The sequence below is a fragment of the Geotrypetes seraphini genome, chromosome 2, assembly GCF_902459505.1.
Source record: "Geotrypetes seraphini chromosome 2, aGeoSer1.1, whole genome shotgun sequence".
NCBI classification, from domain to species: Eukaryota; Metazoa; Chordata; class Amphibia; order Gymnophiona; family Dermophiidae; genus Geotrypetes; species Geotrypetes seraphini.
This window is the reverse complement of record NC_047085.1, coordinates 412,401,872-412,419,421: the sequence shown is the minus strand read 5'-3', so window position 1 is coordinate 412,419,421 and position 17,550 is coordinate 412,401,872.

The window sequence follows — 17,550 nt, the reverse complement described above, 5'->3', positions numbered from 1 at the left end:
CTGACACCTTCTCAGCCAAGCTTAATGTGCCTACCAGACATGCTAGCTTGATGATGTCAGGCCCATTTTCATCAACAGGGGACATTTTAACAAACCTTTTCTTATCAAGGCTTTTTTTTCATAGCCAGCTGTGCCTTCGGGGGGGGGGGGGGGGGGGGGTATCAATTAATAATTCACTCAGTGACCATCTTGAAAGATCTCAGTAATTAGAGTAATTGGATTTTAATGAGGAGTTTCACTTAGTCACATAGACTTCTAGTTTGCAGAACTCAGTGGTGTGTACAAAACTAAACACAGGAATGAACATTTTAGTGGACAGTGAACAAAATGGGTCCCAAGCTTGGAAAAAAATACTCCCCCCCCCCCCCCCGCTGAAATAGAAAAATCATCATTAATATTTGTCTTCCTAAGCTGTTGGTGTGTTGTACAAATCAATCTATTTGTTCTGGGACTATGTGGGCCTTGACATTTCTTTAGGTGTCATTCCTCTTCATTTTTGTGAGGCAGGTGATGGTGAGTTTTAGCATGTTGGCATTACAATGATCCAGTATGAAAGGATGAATAGAATTCAAATACCAGAGATTGCTAAATCAATGACATTTAGGAGGCCTTCTATTAAAGTGAGTTAAACAGTTAGGGGGTCTTTATTAAAGATTAACGCAAGTTATCTGCAACTGGGCCCATAAGAATACAATGGGTCATGTGGTAGATACCATGCATTAATCTTTAGTAAAAGAGTCCCTTAGAGGGGAATTCTGTAAGGAATAGGGTTACCATATGGCTTCAGAAAAAGGAGGATAGATTGAGACATCTGGCTTTTACTTCCATTGAAGCCACACACTCTCCATTAATACATAATGGTAGCCACAAAAGCAATGGAAGTAAAACCCGGACATCTCAATCCATCCTCCTTTTTCTGGAGCCATATGGTAACCCAAGTAAGGAACCACTTAGTTTTAGGTAGCAAGGTGTGTAAATGATGGTATTTTAGTTATTCACCCATGTAAGTGACGACCTCTGCCAGCTTTATACCCAGATAGTTTGCTTCTCTCAGGTCTTCCGCTCAACCATCTCTCCACCGTTCAATCTGTTCAAAGTTCTACTGCACAACTTATATTCTGCCAGAGCCACGTGTCGAAGTGGAAGATGATATTTTCTTTCTCAAGGGACCCTCGGCCACAAGAGGGCACTCGCTCAAACTCAGGGGCGGAAAATTTCATGGCGACACCAGAAAGTATTTCTTCACAGAGAGAGTGGTTGATCATTGGAACAAGCTTCCAGTGCAGGTGATCGAGGCAGACAGCGTGCCAGACTTTAAGAATAAATGGGATACCCATGTGGGATCTCTATGAGGGTCAAGATAAGGAAATTGGGTCATTAGGGCATAGGGGGTGGGTAAGCAGAGTGGGCAGACTTGATGGGCTGTAGCCCTTTTCTGCCGTCATCTTCTATGTTTCTATGTTACCCCTCTCAAGTTACTTCATTGGCTCCCCATCCATTTCCGTATACAGTTCAAACTCTTCTTACTGACTTACAAGTTCATTAACGAAACTCTCCGCAGCTCAGATTATTTTTATTGTACTATATTATATTGTCTTTCTGTTGCTCGTTTTGTATTTTTCCCTTTTTGTTCTACTTTTCTATATTGATTTTGTATTTCATCTCCCCCCCTTCCTTGTGTATATAAGTTTGTAAAGTTAAATTTCTTATTTCGAATGTCATTATGTATTGTTCTGTAATGTATTGTTTCCCATAAATTGTAATTTTAATTTGAGCATAGCTTAGAAATATGATTAAGCGATTAATCAAAACAATTATTAAACTTGAAACTTAAACTTGAAACTTCATCCACTCTACAGTCCCCCAATATCTCTCCTCACTCATCTCCCCATCTTTTCATCGGGTAAGTCCTTCTTATCCATACCCCTTTCCTCCACTGTGAACTCCAGACTCTGTCCCTTCTATCATGCTGCACTGTATGCCTGGAACAGACTTCCTGAGTCAATATGTCAAGCTCTATCTCAAGCAGTATTCAAATCCAAGCAAAAAAGACCATTTTTTCAAAGCCTAACTCCCACTTACCATAAGATACCTATGTTCATCCTGTCATTCTGTCTGCAAGAAACTCCCCAACCCTATATGTCCTGTCTGTCTGTCCAAAGCTCTTCTGGCCAGAGACCGCCTTTTACTTGTTAAATGTACAGATGCATAGATTTTTTTACAATTGGTTAGTTCACATATTGGATACTCATAGCTCAAATGCTCACAGCATACAGTATTTTGTATTAAAGTTTTGGGGTTGTGGAATGAATCGTCTGAGTTTCCATTATTTCCTATGGGTAAATTCACTTTGAAATACGAGTGCTTTGGATTACGAGCATGCTTCTGGAATGAATTATGCTCGCAAACCAAGGTTTTATTGTATTTTGTAAAAAAAAAAAAAAAAAAAAAAGTATATATATAGGCACCTACCTTTCTGGAGAAAGAAGCTTAAAATAGGTGCCATAACCAGCGCCAACAGTATTACCCTCCACATGTGAGAATTAGCACACACGGTTAGCATATGACCATGCTAGCACTTAGGACTAGGTTCACTAAATGGGCACAAATTTGGGCAAAAAAAAAAAAAATCAATGCAGAGCGCTATTCTATAAAGGGCACTCTGAGTTGTGTGTTGTTTATAGATTAGCACATAGCACCGGGATCCACGCCAACCTTTGGGTGTGAGGATTTACACCAACAGAAACCAGGTATACATCTGGTGGGCTCATGCTCAAAAGATTCACAGTAGAGGAAACTCTGCTGCGAATCCAACACTGAAAAATAAGCGATGCGTGCTCAAAATATTGAGCATGCAGATTCATGCTGCATTAAAATTGCAGCAAGTAATTTGCTGCCCATTATTCTGAGCTAAACCTATCAGTGCCTGATTGGCTCAAGCACTGACAGGAAAGTCAAGTTAATAAAAAAAAAAATGTCACAGCATGTCAGTCCCTTCACTGAGCCCCAGCAGATCTACCTGAGCTGGGCCTAACTAGTAGAGAATGACACGGGGAGCGATCCCCGCAGGGAGCTGCGGCGTGGCTGCGGTTTGGCTGCGGGTTATGGAGACTCCAAAGCCAAATTGCCGCAGACACGGGGACAAAAGTTTTCACCGCCCGCAAAAACGGTGAAAAGATTTGTCCCCGCAGGCCAATGTACCCCCTTCTAGGAACCGCTATTTACCTGTGTTTCACCATGCTCCTCATTTGTCAGATCAACCCTTCCTGCCAATAGAACCCGCCCCCCCCCCCCCGACGATCGCCGGCAGGAAGGTGCTCAGCCCTTCATGCCGACAGAACCAGCCCTCCCCAACGATCGCGGCAGGAGGGTACCCATCCCCTCCTGCCTACCCCAACAGCCCCCCCGACGATCGCAGCAGGAGGATATCCAACCCCTCCTGCCAGCTCCCCAACAGCCCCCCTATGATCACTGGTAGGAGGGTGCCCAACCCCTCCTGCCGGCCCCCCCAACGGCTCCCTATATCGCCAATAGGAGGGTGCCCAACCCCTCCTGCCGGACCCTCCCCCAACAAACCCCGCCATCCCGAAACACCACCCTTAGTCTTACTTTCCAAGTTGGACCGGACAGCTCCTCGCTCGTCTGGCCAGCAGGCCTGCCTCCGTCCAAATGAGGCGGGCCCGCCCCTCCCCTCCCCTGCCTAACCCACAGGATCCTAGGGCCTGATTGGCCCAAGCACCTAAGGCCCCTCCTATAGCGGGAGTGGCTTTAGGTGCCTAGACCAATCAGGCCCTAGGATCCTGTGGGTTGGGCAGGGTAGGGGCGGGCCCGCCTCATTTGGACGGAGGCAAGCCTGCTGGCCATACGTGTGAGGAGCCGTCCGGTCCAACTTGGAAAGTAAGACTAAGGGGGTTCCGGGGTGGGAGGGTTCGTTGGGGGGGGGGGGTCCAGCAGGAGGGGTTGGGTACCCTCCTGCCGGTGATCTTAGGGGAGGCCATTGGGAGGACCGGCAGTAGTAACTACCACAGGCCCTGGTGGTCTAGTGCAGTGTTTCTCAACTTGTTCAAGCCAAGTACCCCCTAAGACTAACAAATATTAACTGAGTACCCCCGCCCAAGTTCTGCCCCAGACTCCACCCCCATAATAATAGTACTAATTGTAATGCAATTTCTTCCATCTTTTTTCATATACACACAATATAATCTTTTAAAAAATTTATTTATTTATAGTATTTATATACCACTTATAATCTAAGTCAGCGTACTTCAATCTTTTTATACTTATGGACCGGCAGAAATAAAAGAATTATTTTGTGGACCGGCACCAGTCCGTGGACCGGCGATTGAAGAACACTGGGCTAAGCCATGGGCCACACCCCACCCATCTCCGACACAGACCCCGTCCCCATAATAGTACTAATTGTAACACTATTTTTTCCATTTATTTTTCACATATACACACAATATAATCTTATTAACAACACATAATGGTTAACCATAAAATTAAACTACACAAAGCACACTGTATGCTTCTCAACATTCATTCCTACCAGAACACAGATAACCCCTATGCAAATATGGGACCAAAAACTAAAAGTATTAATATATACTGTACAAACAAACCCTAAGATGCAAGACTCTGCATGCAGTACAACCCCAGAGAAAAAGAAACAAATGCATTTCTTCCTGAAAAGTGCAAAATACAGACAGCAGATGTAAATTCTCAGACACAATTCAATCACTAAATTCAAAAATAAAATCATTCCCCGTACCTTTGTTGCCTCTCTCCCTCCATGCTGTGCTTTACCTTCTGGCCTGCTCCTGCATGGCCATTTTATGCCGCCCGGTGTTATCTGTGGGCCTGCTCCCTCTTCCTCATTGCCGCAGTGCTTCAGCTGCACCTTTTGCAAGTGCAGTGCAGTCTCTTTTTGGAGCTTCAGCTCTTCCAAGTGCTTCAGGAGCCTGTCCCTGTGCTCCTCCACTCCCCTGATGTAGCCAGCTACAAAGTTTTGTACCTCCAGTGCTACGGTCTTCACACTCTCCCCAACTGCTTTACTGACATTCTTAATTTTGTGCAATACCCCCTCCAGTGCTCCCACATGGGGCTGAGTGCATTTTAGGAGCTCCCTCATATAGTCCCCATGTTTGTGGATGACGTTACTGGTGAAATCGTAGGCATGCTCACGGGCAGCGGATCCTTGCGCATCCCGCGCCTCATCTGGAAGCCTACCCTTTGACGTTGCGATGTCAGAGAGAAGGCTTCCGGTTCAGGCGCAGGATGCGTGTAGGAGCTGCTGTCCGCAGCTTTGTGCACTGCAGCAATGAGGAAGAGGGAGCCAGCCCGAAGATAACACCGCATTGATTGCACCATGGACCAGCGGCTGAAGAACACTGTCTCAGGCCTGATTCACGTACCAGCCCTGTGAACTGGCAGGAAATTTCTGAGGACCGGCCCTGGTCCACAGATCAGCAGTTGAAGAACACTGATCTTTAGAAAGCTGGTCCTCGATCTGGCAGCTGGGCTTCAACGCCAAGAAATGTAAGGTCATGCATCTCGGAAACAGAAATCCTTGCAGAACTTACACCCTGAATGGAGAAACTTTAACCAGAGCTACGGCAGAACGAGACTTAGGAGTAATCATCAGTGCTGATATGAAAGCTGCCACTCAAGTGGAGAAGGCTTCATCTAAAGCACGGCAGATGATAGGTTGTATCAGGAGAAGCTTCATCAGCAGGAAGCCTGAAGTCATGATGCCATTGTACAGAGCCATGGTGAGACCTCATCTGGAATACTGTGTGCAATTTTGGAGGCCACATTACTGTAAAGATGTGCTCAGAGTTGAATCGGTTCAGCAGATGGCCACCAGGATGGTCTCGGGGCTAAAGGGTCTCCCGTACGAGGAAAGACTGAGCAAGTTGCAGCTCTACTCTCTCGAGGAGCGTAGGGAGAGGGGAGACATGATTGAGACATTTAAGTACATCACGGGACGGGTTGAGGTGGAAGATGATATCTTTCTCCTGAAGGGACCCTCGACCACAAGAGGTCATCCGCTCAAACTCAGGGGAGGGAAGTTTCGTGGAGACGCCAGGAAGTACTTCTTCACGGAGAGAGTGATTGAGCATTGGAACAAGCTTCCAATGCAGGTGATAGAGGCATACAGCGTCCCAGACTTCAAGAATAAATGGGATACCTATGTAGGATCCCTACGAGGGTCAGCCAAAGGATAGGATCACTAGGGTATAGACTTGAAAGAGCGGGTCAGTAGAATGGCATTATTACAATTCTACTTAAAGGGGACATTAGACTTAAAAGGGAGGGTCGATGGTGTGGGCAGACTTGATGGGCTGTAGCCCTTATCTGCCGTCATCTTTCTATGTTTCTAAGTGGTTTACATTCAGGTACTTATGCATTTTTCTATGTCTGTCCTGGTGGGCTCACAATCTGTCTGACATACCTGGGGCAATGGGAGATTAAGTGACTTGCTCAGGGTCACAAGGAGCAGCATGGGATTTGAACCCTCAACCTCAGGGTACGGAGTCTGTAGCTCTAAACATTGTGCCACACACTCCCCATTAATACATAATGGTAACCCCCCCCACACACACACACAAAGCACACTGTATTCAGAGAAAATGTTAATTATCATTTATATTCGGGGGGTCAAAGAGGTCAAGGTAGAGGACTTTAAAATATGCAATGTCATCTCGGTAACAACTATAGAAAAATAGACAAATATAGTGCAAATCATAGAAAGCAGATATAAATTCTCAAAATTGACACTAAATTGAAAATAAAATCATTTTTCCTACCTTTCTTGTCGGTGATTTCATGAGTCTCTAGTTGCACTTCCTTCTGACTGTGCATGCAATATTTCTTTCTTCCTGTCTCCTGCACACTTCCTATCCTCTGGACCTCATTCCCTTCCCCAACCAACATATCTCTCTGTCCCTCCATGAGTCTAACTTTTCTTCCTCTTTCCTCCACCCCTGTTGGCAACATGTCTCCCTTTCTTATCCCCTAGATCATGTGTAGCATTTTTCACCACTGCCCATCAGTCACATGCCCATTTCTCCTTCTATCACCCCTCTCTAGCACCATGCTACAGCTCTCCCTCCATCACTATGTCCAACAATCCTCCCCCTTGCATCCCCTTTAATCTGTCTCTAAGTTCCCTCTCCACCACCATATCCAAAATTTCTCCCTTTCATCCTTCAATTCCCCATGCATCTCTACCTCACTCCTCTCTCTCTCTATGCCCAACAATTTTCCTTTCCCCATGTGCACCATCTCTCCCCTTCTCACTCACAAACTCGTTTCCAATAATTCTCCCTTTCTATTCCCTCCCTATGTCCCAAGTTAGTGCTTTCTTCCTCCCTCCCTTCTGTGTCCCGAGTTTGTGCCCCCCTCCCTGCCTTCTAGCCTTTGTCCCAAAATCGTGCCCTTCCCATGTCCCAATGTGCTCCTTCCACCCTCCTTTCTCCCTTTGTCTCTATCATGTCCCCTCTCTCCCTTACTTGCATGAGCTGCAATCGCTTCTTTCAGGGTCTCCAGCTGGGCTACTCCTTCTGTCTTCAGCGGCACTTTCAGGGATGCACAGGCAGCGATTCACATGCTGCATGTGGCTGACCCACAAGTCTTCCCTCTGACATCAGCTCTGATGTCGGAGGGAAGGTTTCCGTGTCAGCTATGTGCAGCATGAAGGAGCCGCTGATGCGCCCTTCCATCAAGTGCCACTGAAGGCAGGTGGTAACTGGGACTCCCCGCTGACCCGGAAGGCTTTCCTCTGATGTCAGGTCTGACATTGGGGGGAAACCTTCTGAGTCAGCCTTGGTGGAGGGAGCGGGCAGGAAGGAGGGATCCCTGGCAGCAGCTTCGGCGGAGGGGGGAGAGTGGGCAAGCAATATCCTCGGCAGCGGCCAGTGCCACTTACCCCCAACAAGTGGCTCGTTTACTGCTAAGGGTACATTTACTGCATGTTGAGAAACACTGGTGTAGTGAACTGCTGAACCCCTCCCCAACCTGACCAACCCCCCCCCCCCGTCAGACCCAACCCCCTACCACTGGTCCTGGCAGTTTAATGGAATCCCAAATCAACCCAACGACTCAACTGCCATTGGTCCTGGTGGTCCAGTGAATCTTGAACCCCCCAACCCCCTACCTCTGTCTCTGGTGGTCTAGTAGATTCTTCACCTCTCCATGTACCACAGTCATAGGACACAGGAGGGAGCAAGCATCCCTTCTGTTTCTGAGCCTCCCCTTTTAAAATAGCAGCACCCCACTGGGGCCTACTTATCATATGAGTTATTTTTCCATATATGATTATTTGGCCCTGCCTAGTGCATCCCAGAATGCACTGAGAAGAGGCAGGGTGCTTCCTTTTTGAATAGAGTGGCCCAGAGGCAGGAGAGAATAGGCATCTCTCCTGCCTCGTATGACTAAGGTATGTGGAGGGGTGGGGATTCAACTAGACCACTAGGACCAGGGTTAGGGAAAGGGGGGGGGGGTCAAAGAGTTACTACAGTATAGTTACTATAGTGGCATTAAGCACCATAAAGTGCCTTGAAAATCATTTTAAAACATCTTTTAAATGGCATTTTTCACTTAACTTAGGTGGCAGTGGGGCGCCTACTGGAGCCTAAGATAAGGCACCATTTATAGAATATGGACCTTAGTGAAATGTGTGTAAATCCAAATTTTTCCTAATTAGTGCCAATAATTGGTAATGCCCAATTACTGGTGCTAATTGGCTCGTGAGCCAATTTTTTTATGCATGTTTCTCAGAATACTATGCAATATTGGGCACCATATATAGAACCTGGGGGTTAATGAGATGATTCTTTTTAGGTGCACTAATTCCCCAGTTAACTGCATAGGGTGAAATGCAGCCGGCAATGGGTGTGGAACGGGCCTTGCAGTTAATATCCAGTAACTTACTGCTCAATAACTGTCTGGGCAGCAGATAATGCATATCAATTAACATCAACTTAATAGGTGCCACTAGATGAATCTGCAATTATTAGCCAGTAATGATACCTCTTTATTAAGTACATGGGCAGACGATGGGTACCCCCTGCATTTAACACAGAAGTCTTGTGTTTACTGTACCATAAATTGGGCAGTTACCATGCATTAATCTCAAATCTTTTCTGCGCATTATTTATTTATTTAAATTTTCTATATCGTTTTCCCAGGAGACCCAGAATGGTTTACATGAATTAATTCAGGTATTCAAGCATTTTCGCTGTCTGTCCCAGTGGGCTCACAATCTATCTAATGTATCTGGGGCACTGGGGGGATTAAGTGACTTGCTCAGGGCCACAAGGAACAGCATGGGTTTGAACCCACAACCTCAGGGTGCTTTATACTAGCAAATGTGAGCCAAGTATTGGACAATCAAGCCATTGTGACATCACTGATGAGGTTGGCTCTTAGGCATTGGTGGAATGAGGCATTATGACATCACAATACTCTGGTTATCAGAGGCTGAAACTTTTCACATTATTTATTTAGTTAATTTTCTATACTGCTCTCCTAGGAGAGCTCAGAATGGTTTACACTTCCCCCTCCGTATTCGCGGTTTCCGTAGCTATGGTTTTGATTATTCGCGATTTTCTGCCAAAAAAATCATTTTCATTTTTCAGGCTATTTCAAGCCCTGTGAGTCCCCCCTTAAGCCTTACCTAGTGATCTAGCAGGTTTAAAATAGCCAGGGGGAAGCAGGGGTTAGTGGCAGAACCGGCCCGAATATTATTTGTGGTTTTTTAATATTCACGGGCCTGCTCTGACCCTAACCACCGCAAATACAGAGGGGAAAGTGTATATGAATTTATTCAAGTATTTTTCCCCATCTGTCCTGGTGAGCTCACAAACTACCAGTATCTGATGAACCTGGGGCAAAGGGGGATTAAGTGACTTGCCCAGGGTCACAAGGACCAGTGTGGGTTTGAACCCTCAACTCCAGTGTGCTAAGGCTGTAGCTTTAACCACTGCACCACACTCTCCCTTAGTAACAGGGAACCTTAGGGGCTTTGTTCCTAAAGTTGGTTATGTTTTGCAATTACCATGCCTAATGCTAAAGTGCAGATCTAATGTGGCAATTATTGGAGTGTTCCCTGCATATTCTTTTGCTGTTCCCACATTAAAATGTCCAATCACTATAGTATCCTGATCGCAATTAGCATGGATGCTTTTAGGCTCTGATTCTACAAACGGTTCCTAACTCGTAGGCACAGTTAGGCATGACTGTCAGTTATCTGCTGGGTGCTGTTTTTAGAATTGCAGTCTTAGATGCCTGTAGGCATTAAATCCTTAGGCACACTGCCATTTCACCTTCTGTAATGAGAGCACTTTGCACACATACACCAACCCAAAGACACAGTTCCCAGGATGAAGCCAAAGGGTTCCTGGAATTGACCAAACCCTCTTCTGATCCAAAGCACCAAGGCAGATAGTTCCAACTAAGTCATTGTAGTTTAGAAGTCCCCTGCTATCAAAAGAGCTAGGTTAAACACCATTATGTCTCAAAGACAGACCGGCAGCACAATAAAGGTTTTGGTTAGAGGTTGACCAAATTTTATTTTTAGTTATGGTGTTTATTTAGAGAGAGGGGTGACATGATCGAGACATTCAAGTATCTCACGGGCTGCATCGAGGTGGAAGAAGATATCTTCTTTTTCAAGGGTCCCGCGGCAACAAGGGGGCATCCGTGGAAAATCAGGGGCGGGAAACTACGAGGTGACACCAGGAAGTTCTTTTTCACTGAAAGAGTGGTTGATCGCTGGAATAGTCTTCCACTACAGGTGATTGAGGCCAGCAGCGTGCCTGATTTTAAGGCCAAATGGGATAGACACGTGGGATATATTCACAGAGAAAGGTAGGGGAGGGTCATTGGGGTGGGCAGACTAGATGGGCCGTGGCCCTTATCTGCCGTCTATTTCTATGTTTCTATGGGGTTTTTTTTTTTTTTTTTTTTACAGCTTACATGAGTGCACTTAAGTCAAACCATGCCCAAAATCCTCCCTGAATTCACCCCTAACCATGCCTACTTGCTGATAGCCGCTTTGGTGTAGATGCCTCCCTTGAAATGGTAGACACCTACTGGCTAATTCATTTTTTTAATGTATTTTTGTTTTTAAATGGCATTTTCAATTATCAGCACTGATTAAGCCAATTAAGAAAACTATTAGGCACCTAGATGGGCTAGGCACACCGATCTAGGTGCCTAACTTTAGGCATCTTTTATAGAACCAGGGCCTCAGGGCTGGATTCTATAAAGGATGACTACATTAGGTGCTGCTAGGCACCCTAATCAGGACGCCTAGCGATGGCTAACTTTGGAATCCAAGCGCAACTTTTAAAAAAAATTAATATGGTAATTGGCCATACCAGTTTTAAGCAAATCAGAAAAGAAAAATTAAATTACCAATTATGAGTTCTACACAAAACATTTAGGATGCCTAAATGTTAAGTTGAGGCGCCTAGCCATGCCTATTTGAAAAGAAGGTGTGGTTAGGGGCAGAGACTAGGCATCAGTAGACATGTGAGATAGGCACCTGTAAATCAAGCCAGATAAAACCTGTTCTAATGTACTGGCGCCTACCTCTAAGACACCTAGCGACACCTATGTCTGCTTAGGGTATGATTTTATGAGTGGCACCTAGCGTTTGATTGACAACTGTGCGGAGTGGTGCTTAAAATAAGGTGCCCTTAGGTGCTGTTTATAGAATCTGGCCCTTACATTAAAAATTCTATAATCCGTGCCTATACAGGTGTCGGTGAGTGCCCTGCCGACGCCTAAGTTAATTGAAAAACGCCATCAGAAACAGCAAAAAATGGCAGTGTTGAAGCACCTATTAATGCCTAAATAAAAGGCGGCTGGCATCGCGGCTAAGTAGCCGATTCAGGCTGCAGAATGCCAAAGTAGTCGTGGCCAACGTTGGAAGTGGTGTTAGGCAGGCTAAAGAGGCTGCGATTCATGGCAAGATAGGCAGCTGAAATGTAGGCCTGGAAAACCCTGGCTTACGTTTCAGCAACCTATCTATGATGCCGCAGGATCCTAAAGTCAGGCTGCAGCAGCCATAAGCTGATTGCAACAGGAAAAGTTATCCTACGATCAGCTGAGCCAGCAGTGCTCTCTAAAGCCACGGCTTCGGGGAGTCCTGCCAGCTCAATTGATTGGGGGTGGGGGATGGGGGGGAATACCCCTGCCATGATCAGCTGAGAGGCTGTAGCAGGAGGAATACTCACTCCCTCCTTCCGGAACCCCCGAAGCACCTCCCCCAACTGCGATAGGCAGGAGAGATGCCCATTCCTTCCTGCCGGAACCCCTGAAGCACCCCCTCCACCAACCACGATAGGCAGGAGTGATGAGTCCTCCAGTCTCACAAGGTCTTCTAGCAATTTTTCACAATCCTCTTGAGATTTAACAACTTTGTGTCATCAGCAAATTTAATTCTCTCAATAGTTATTCCCCTCTCTAGATCACTCATTAAAATTTGTGCATGCATCTGGCTGTGTGGCATTCTACAAGGCATGGTGCTTAACTCTACTGGCACATGACTCAGAAGAAGGTGTGACCATGGGCATATCAGGGGTACTCTGAAACATTGCACATGCAACTACAGAAAATGGCCTCAGTGCAACTAACTAGGGTGCCAGCATTTACACCAGATTTAAGTAGGTGTAAGTCTGGCACGTAAAGTTAGGTGTGAGAATCATCATTAAGTGTGATTCCACAAAGGGTGCACACGCTTTATAGAATTACGCATAGTGCCAATTTTCCCATTGATATTTGAAAACCACTAAGGGCTCCTTTTACGAAGGTGCATTAGGGCCTTAATGCGCGGAATAGCACGTGCTAAAATTCCACGCGTGCTAGCCGCTACTGCCTCTTGTTGAGCAGGTGGTAGTTTTTCAGCTAGCGCGCGCGCTAATCCATTGCGTGTGCTAAAAACACTAGCGCACCTTCGTAAAAGGAGCCCTAAATGGAAAGCTTCCTAATGACTGGTGGTGCACTCTCCTTGTGGAAGTCAATGGTCCCCTAACTAGGAGGTGGTCACTTACAGATAATTTTATAACTGGGTGCCTGGAGGAAGCCTGAGAATAGCCTGAGAAATTGACATGGGGATAAATTTGTCCCCATCCCCCACACCATCTATCTCCATTCCTGTCCCATTTCCAAGTTTATTCAATATTTGATTAATCGCTTATTCAACATTCTAAGCGATGTACATAGTATAATAATAACAATAGTTAATAGGGGGAGACTGACAATTTCATATAAAAAACGAAAACAAAATACTTGAGACGAACATGGAATATAAAGGGGAAGGAGAAGGGAAAGAAATACAATTTTAAAAAGGGTAAAGAAAACATTTATGGTAAACGACATTAGGAAAGGAAGACAAATGGAGGCTAAAAAAGTACATATGAGATCTAAAAAAAAAACTTTGGTCGGGTCATACATACTGGTTATATCAGCTGTCAAATGCATCTTTAAAAAGAAAACATTTGAGCTTACTTTTAAATTTAACCAAATCTAATTCCTCACGAATATTGATTGGAAGTAAATTCCAAGTTTGAGGTGCTGTGACGGAGAAGATTGAATTTCGCCGTGTATTTATGATTTTTAAAGAAGGGACTATCAAAAGATGTTGATCAATGGATCTAAGAGCTCTAAGTGGGGTATAGGGGATCAAAACTCTGTAAATAAAAGAGGGAGACTTGAATTCTGTCCCTGTCCCATCCCTGCAAGCTCTGTCCTCATCTGCACATACCTCGAATACTTATGATTTTAAAGTGTTTGAGGCTTGTGCAGATGAGGACAGAGCTTGCAGGGATGGGACAGGGACAGAACTTGCAGGGACGAGATGAGGATAGAGATAGATCCTGTAGAGTTGGGGACACCGTGTCATTCTCTAATTCTGTAGATGCCTGCTTTCCTTTATAGAATACCAGCATACACATGAATATATGTGCTCATATTTAGGTGCACACACTTACACCTATCAAACACTGCCTTGGGTGAATCTCTTCATAAAGGCGGTTAATAAATCCCAATAAATAAAACAGCTAGCATATGTGTATGTGCCTAAGGGCTAGAGATAAGTGCATACCTTACAGAGTCCTGCCCATACTCCATATATGTGTATGTCCACCTCTAAAATACACACTGTGGAAGATACATGTATGTATATGTACAGCATAGTGCTTTTTTTTTATTTTTCATTCGACTGTTTTTGGCAAGCAGCATGTACTTGTCTGATTCTTTCATTTGGTTTTTTTCCCAGCTGTACAATTGTTCTAATCTAATCTTCTATTTCTGCCTCAGGCATACCTAAGCAGGCTCAAGGCAACTTACAAAGAGAAGTGAGAGGAACAGAGAGAGGCAGGGAGAGAAGGGGAGGAGAAATGAGGGAACATTTGGGCAAAGGTACTGTATATAATAGATGTGTTTTCAGGATATTTGGACTCCTGAGGAAGGCTAATATTGCCAAAACATGGACCGTGTTGGGTCCTTATTTTATTTTTGTCACACATCGCCTACAATACAGTAAAACTGTCTTGGTGACTTTTTGATTTTTTAGCAAATGGCCTATTAAACATCTTTGGTTTCTTGGGATCATTTTCCTGGATTCATCCGGGTGCTTTGCGAGGTTTGCTCTACTTTCTTATGCAGAATAGTGCTTAAGATAGAATTGTGGCATACAGTGGAGTGGTGGAGGGGATTGTGTGTTTCAGTGACTTGTGTGTGTGTGTGTGTGTGTGTGGAGGGGGGGGGGCAGTATGCTGTAGGGCCACCCATATCAGACAGGCCTCTGAGGAGAAACCAAAATGTCCTAAATCTGTGGGAGTCAAGATGGTGTTTGAAGCAGAAGTGCTATAAGTCAGCTTCTGTATTGGCATTTGGTGTAAGCCATTTTCTCCCCATTTGTGATGGTGCAAGGTTCTGTTCTTGAGCTGATTCAACAAAGAAAAATGGGGAGACCCAATGATCCACAGTGAAAACAATCCACTGATGAAAACAAAAACAAAAACTATGGATACAGATGTTCTGGAGATAATTTATTAAACTGACATATAAAACCATGAATATTCAATTTAAAAAGTACAATGATAAAAAATACTGTTATAAAAATCCAACTGGACCGGAGCTGATTCAGACTATTCTTGAGGTTGCTGGCTATAACTATGACTATGACTATGGATCTGCTACAGTACCTTTGAAGGACCCAACATTTAATGAGTTAGGCCTTTGTGCAGAATGAGTGTCTTTGAGCCCTGAAGATAGGCTGGCTCCACCAAGATTAGGAACAGTTTGTTGGCTTCCACACTATCTGTGAAGTGGCAGGAGAAGTAGTCAGCCTCATCAAGTGGGGAACCAGTGCATGGAATGCCTCATTGTCTCCCAAGTTGGCAAGTTTGACACTGCAACAACTTCTGGAGCTGCTGAGTTGGTTAACCATTGTCGGTGGACTTTAGAAACCAGCGGTAGTCGACTGTGTCACCATATGAGAAGCCATCAAGATGTTGGACTGGACTTATCCCTTTAATAAACTGTGAAGGTGTTTCTGGAGAAGTGTGTTGTTATCCAGGCCAAGGTGGAAGTACAGAGATTTTAGATCTGCCCTCTTAGGAACCTTTGTCCTGGAACTGGACTGAAATTTGGGGTTATGTAATTACTTCAGATATAGCAACATACGGAAGAAAAACCTCAGGTCTTAATTGGCAGAGGTTAAGGTTCAAACCTCCTCCACCCACATTATTGGCCAAAAACTTCCGTAATGAATGACCAGATGCCACTAAAGTTATTCTTTCTTAAGGACTGAGATTCTAGAACAATTCTCTAATGACTGTGTTTCACTATTAAAGGCGTCATCTATTCTGCCTTGCTAATGTTTCATGGAACTAAGCCATTTCTTCAGGGCTCAGACTTCCTGTATATCCATACAGCTAGGACGCTGGTGAGACCATGAACACAACTCTAGCTATGTGGATATATAGGATTTCTGTCCCCGCGCAACTCTCTAGTTCCAACTGTGATTGTAGTTCCCTTTAGTTAGCACGTAATCTGTTACTGTATAAGATTCATCTGCTTTGTAGTTAGGGTTTTTTTTTTCTATATTTATGTTTCCTGCTTGACTCCAGCAACATTATCGACTAATGATTGGTACACTTCCCCCTCCCTATTCGCGGTTTCAATGTTCGCAGTTTCGATTATTCGCAATTTTTTTTCCCAGGACACCCCATGAGAATCGCTTGCTAGTAGACCGCATAAAAAAACCCCGGCCCCGGGACTTGGATCGGGGCGAGGAGGGAGGTGATCGGAGGAGGAGGGGGGGGGGGGGCGATTGGAGGAGGAGGAGGCGATCAGAGGCGGAGGAGTAGAGCAGCCGCCCCAGGAGCACAGATCTTACCTGGTGGGTCTAGCAGTGACGCAAGGCAGGAGCGATCTTCCTACATTCCTGCCCCGTGCAGAGCCATGCTGTGAGTTCCTGTGGTCTCACGAGACTACAATGGGAGTTCCTGTTGTAATCTCATGAGACCACGGGAACTCACAGCACAGCCCTGCACGGGGCAGGAGTGTAGGAAAATCGCTCCTGCCCCATGTCACCGCTAGACCACCAGGTAAGGTCCGGGGGTAGATCAGAGCCGGCCCAAAAGTTATTCACGAATTTTCCCTATTCGCAGGCTAGCTCTGCCCCTATCCCACACGAATAGGGAGGGAGAAGTGTATTTCCTATATTAAGGGGTTTTCCTGTACATTTATGTCTTGTTCTGATTTCTTTTTCAAGTATATGCTTGAATATTATATTGAATTCTAAAATAAAATAATAGAAAAATACGCATGTAACTGGTGTCTAACTCTTAGTGTGTACTTAGAATTGCTCTGCTTGTGCTTTTTCCAATTTTAAATCTATGGCAAGGAACCTGTGAATGTTAGCTTGAGGAAGAATCCATCCGCTAAATTAATTTCCATCTAGATACTCATCTGACAAGCTGCAGTCTTCATGGCCCTTGCACTTTGAACTCAAGCCATTTGTTTCAGTGTAGAAAGCCTCTGTGTCGTGTTGCCTTGTTCCTTTGGTTGATAAATAATGAACATGGGATAATAAATATCTGATTTTTTCCCCCCAAAACTTCATTTTTTGAACTCAGACTTTACTACACAATAGAGGTTAAAAGGTGTCTTTGACTTGTAAGAGACCATGCAGATGATGAGTGAATTTTTTTTGGGCTGTGGATGCAACTGCTTATAAAACCAAGTAATTCAACACTTGCAACCTTTTTCATAAACTAAAGATATTTTAACCGTACATAGTAAATTACAGAAATTGCAAGTGGATTAAAGCACTGGAAATAGGAAAGAAAGCAAGAGACTCCAGTGAAAAGATTTGAATCATGGTCTCCAGAATTATTTTGTTTTCTTTATGCTACAATAGCTTATCTACACACCAGGTGTTTGTAATGATAAAGCAGAAGTGAAATTTCAATAGACGAGGGGCCGCTGAAAAATTCTCAGCCCAACTGTGGGAACTCACTGGACAAAGTA